This window comes from Triticum dicoccoides, chromosome 1B (genome assembly GCF_002162155.2).
Source record: "Triticum dicoccoides isolate Atlit2015 ecotype Zavitan chromosome 1B, WEW_v2.0, whole genome shotgun sequence".
Taxonomy (NCBI): domain Eukaryota; kingdom Viridiplantae; phylum Streptophyta; class Magnoliopsida; order Poales; family Poaceae; genus Triticum; species Triticum dicoccoides.
Window position 1 is genome coordinate 102,170,536 of NC_041381.1, and position 4,754 is coordinate 102,175,289.

Here is a 4,754-nt window from a genome sequence, read left to right on the forward strand (position 1 = left end):
CACCAAGTGGAAGATCCAAATGCTTCAGAGAGCTTTGAAGCAGGACCAATGGATAAAAAACATTAAGATCAATTTGGGTCTCTCTATGCAACACATAATTGATTTTTGTTTTTGAGATTTGGGTCAGTTGCATGACACAAGCGATGACAACCAGGATGAAATTGTTTGGAACCTTTCAATAGAGTACTCGACATCATCAACATATTCCGCTCAACTCGACTCCACGAACTTTTAGTTGTTGAAGCCGCCTTTTTGAACAATTGGTTGCTGCCTAGCTACAATTTTTTGCATGGATTATCTTGCAAGACTAGGTGTGGACGGTTGATAAACTACAACGTAGAGGACGGTTTATGTCAATCATGCAGAAGGGAGCCAAACTCAGTTGAGCATTTATTATTCAAGTGTAGGTTGACGAGGTGTGTTTGGAATGAGAATAAAGTGTTTCTTAGGCTTATTAACGTTAACACCGACGATTGGAGCTACTTCAACACAGTCAAAGACTAGTCGTATTCTATGATCAACATCAATAAAAAAGTGATGAGGAGGTCACTTCCCTCCTTATTATTAATTCATGGGAAGACTGAGTTGAATGCGAGTATTTTTATGAATCTTTCAACCATGTTTAGTATCATCACGTGCAAGGTAAAAACGGAGGCCATGCTTTGGGGGTGGCAAGTGCAGAAGATTTGAGATTGATCATGCTGCGAGAGTAGGTTAGATGTTTATGTGCCATCTTTGGCTAACTTCTAATTATTGTAAAACTCTTATTAACTAATGAAATGAGGCAATTGCATCCATTTCGAAGTAAAAGCATGTCATTATGGATATAAACAAGGTCTTCAAATGCATCTTGTACCACACTCTTATATGATATTCGTGGAGCACAAGAAGATAAAATGTTATGAAATATCTTTTGCACAAATTTAAGTATATGAATTTTACATATCCAGTTAAAGTAGCTAAAGTTTGACTACACCTAGTAGTTTGGTTGGAAGGGAATGGGAATTTGGGGTATGTTAGATACAAACTAACTTGTTTGGTCGGAACGAATGAGAATTTTAGTAGAGACTAAACATAGCAGTTTAGAATTCACCTCCCACCATTTTAATAATAGAAAAGGGGTGGGAATTGGGAAGGGGTTGCTTTACAAAGAGCTATCTTGAGGAATCGTCATAACTTATCTAATCATCTCTTACTTTTCTTTGAGGAAGCGCCGCCATGGTGCACTTCATTATAACCAACCAATAGTTACATTGTCCACATGAGAGTTGAAAATAAAGCTAGGAGGATCATTGACCCATTTTCAACTGGTACGTTGGACAAAAGAATTTCTAGCTATCTTGTGTGTTGCCACATTCGCTTCCTAGTGACAATGCATAAAGTCCACCATGCCAATATCATAGGACAACTTTGAAACGTTGGCATAGATAGGCAGCAGGTTGATTCCACCATGTTTCCTCCCCAACAACGCTTCAGCAACCTCCATACTATAGGATTCGACTTGTAAAGAGCCAGACCATTGTTATCATCTCTTAGTTAACCACTCGTTTAGTTCCCAAAAACTCTCACAGATTCCCACACATAATTCCCTGTAGATACCAAAAGAAAGGTCTCAGGAATAATGTGACTCATCATTAGTCTTTTACATAACCCATGCATCTTAACTCCCATTCCCCTTCGCAAAAGTTGCCAGACGCACTAGGATAAAAAAGACAAGTCTTTGTGTGCTACGTGGAGAATGGAGTTTTGTCACAACTTAATGTTGTCACCTTTAATACCAAATTATATGAAAGCTCTAACTTTTCCATTTTCAACTATTTATTAGGCCTCACAATACCTTTTTGGGAAACATCTCACTTCCCCATGTCTCTCCATCCAGACTGATATCGTAGGCGACCAACCAGAGCCATCAAACACTTCCCTCCCGCTCACTGCTCACATATCATGGCCAAGTGGTAGCCGGCAAGTTCGTGAAGCTCGAGGATGACAACAGCGAGCCACTCTCTATGTGCCACTCATTTATTAATGGGTGGTGCAACCATGTTTGGCGTTGGGTTACTCGGGGGGTCCTAGATCCTAACGACCAAGAACCAACGACGCATTTTGCATCCTCCTAGGCCGCTGACAGTTTTGTGGATCTGGACCTAATGCCTCTCGCGGTGGGGAGGGGGTGGGTGGTGGGGTTGCTCCAGCGATACAATGTCATGGCAGCTCTAGGAGTTTGCATGGGGGCACCCTCTTCGTCCTTTGTGCTACCAGTACGTGTGTGTGTGTGTGTGTGTGTGTGAGAGAGAGAGAGAGAGTACACAAAATCGTGTGAGTTGTATTCTGGTTCTTGGACAAGTCTGAGCAGTTTTTTTATGCTTTCTGGTGGTCCACACATGGAGATATGCTAGTCGGTGTTGGGTCTCTCAGATGAGAAGGTGATACCATCTTCCTTGTTCCAACGTGGAGGCGTGGGAGCCTTAGATGGTGATCCCGACGGTCACGTGACTAAGCATTGTGACATGGAGGACTAGTTTTTCTTTCTTGGTTGCTAGGCATCAGAGTGGTCTACTGGTGATCGGTCATGGTTCACTACACGTTTGTTACGCCCGCCCCACCCCCTTCTAGATCTGGGTGGCATCTTCTTGACCTCCAATGCCCTATCGTGGTGCCCATGTAATACCTTTGTGTGATGGTGGTTCATGCCTCCAATGGCGACGTTCTTGGATGTCACTTTCCTCCCTTGATGCATCATTGATGGTCCACACTCATCTTTCTCGAGTTCCGAGTGAAAATCCTTGGACCGGATTATCAATTTGGGAAGCGCTACGATGTCATTACTAATTAGAATTCTTCGGCCTTGGAACCTTTGTCCCTGATCTGCATATCGACATGCCGTCGTGAGGCAGTCAACAATAGTTGTGATCTACGACATGGCCATTTGTCTTTCTTCTCCTTGGCGGGTTTCTCATCATTCCTAACGCTATGCTTTAGGGGAGCTTCTCTATTCGTCAACCGTACGACACCCATCGAGCTTGAGCAAAAGCGTAGGGTTCTCTTCGGCGATGCATACAAATGAGTGTGCGACGTGATCTAGCCTTCTTTGAAATAGACAAGGGTGTTTCCACCGCTGATTGCCTACTCTCACACCAAGTTCCAGCTTAACCATCACTCTCGCAAGTGCTTTGTCGAATCCAAGGTCCACGTTTCTGCTTTACTTTTGTTAGTTAATTCTTGTTTTCTACCCTATAAGTTGTTTCCTCGGCACTTTGTATCTCTACTACAACCGTTTGGAGCTTTATTAATTTAAAGGAGGCTCGTCGAGCCTACTCTCTAAAAAAGGATATGCATCACATCAGATTTTTGGGGTGAATAGATGAATATGTGCTTACATTTGAAATTTGGTTTACTAATTCCCCACGACTCTGATATTCGACTGTTTATTACCATGCCATTCTCCAAGCATATAATTGTGTTGTTACGTACACTTTAGTTATATGTAAATCGCCTAAAATTTAATTCTAAGTTAATCGAATTTTTGACCATTGATTTCTGCTTTGAGATTCCTGCTTTTCCTGTAGGCTATAATGTGAGCTGGTTTGCGGTGTTTCCTGTTTTCTTTTGACTGACCACAAATTTAGGCCAGGGCTGAAACCCATTACCTATGCCACCCAACCCTCCCTTCTCTCCCTTTGTTTCATTTTTGCATTTTCTATTTTTATATGTTTCTTCTTTTGTTTTTTGTTTTTCTTTATTAGTCGATTTTTTTGTAGGTATTTTTGGGATGTTGGGTGAGTGTAAATATACACACATAAATACTATGCAATAGTGTGAAAATTACACTATTATATGATTGCCGTTTGCATGCAATAAAAGTTCAATTTTAGTGCAAAGATGTGTGCAAGTTTTCTTTAAAAAAATCATTATCTATTTTCTTCCATGCAGATCAATTCAATAAAAGTTCAATGTTGCTAATTCATTTTTTTATTAAATTTTATTAATTTGATTTAGTTAGCATTTCCTTTTAAATCTTTTTTAAGGGTAATATCAATTTTACTAATTCACTCCTTGTTAGGAAACATTTTTTTGATCAATTCACACTATTATATGCTTATTCTTGCATATTAAAAACACAAATTTTATGTATATCGTATGCAAATTTGGTCATTGTTTGTTTTAGTTTTTTTCTTAAAGGGTAATACCAATGACACTAATTCATTCTTCCTTAGAAAACCCCATATTTTTCTTCCTATTCTTAAAGCGACTAATTCATTCTTATGTAGAATGCATTATTTTGATTTTGTCTTAGATTTTATTTCATTTTATTTCTTCTTTTATGATACTAGCAATATCACTAATTCATTCCTTATTACTTCTATATTTTGTAGAAATTACAACACTATATGTTTATTCTTGCATATTTTAAAAAGCGCAATTTTTGTGTAAATTGTATGCACATTTTGTCATGTTTTGTTTATTATTTTTCATTTTTTCCTCTTAAGGGGTAATATGGATGGCACTGATTCATTCATTTCAGAAAGCCTCATTATTATGATTTTATGGTTTTTATTTCACTTTATTTATTATTTAAGGGAAATACCAGTGCCACTAATTCATTCCTTCTTCGGGATTTTTTTTGTAAATTCCCCTATAATATGCTTATTCTTGCATATTATAAGAAGTGTAATTTTTGTGTAAAGTGTGTACAGTATTTTTTTAATTATTTGTTTATTATTTTCCATTTTATTTCTTATTAAATTTTAAAAGTA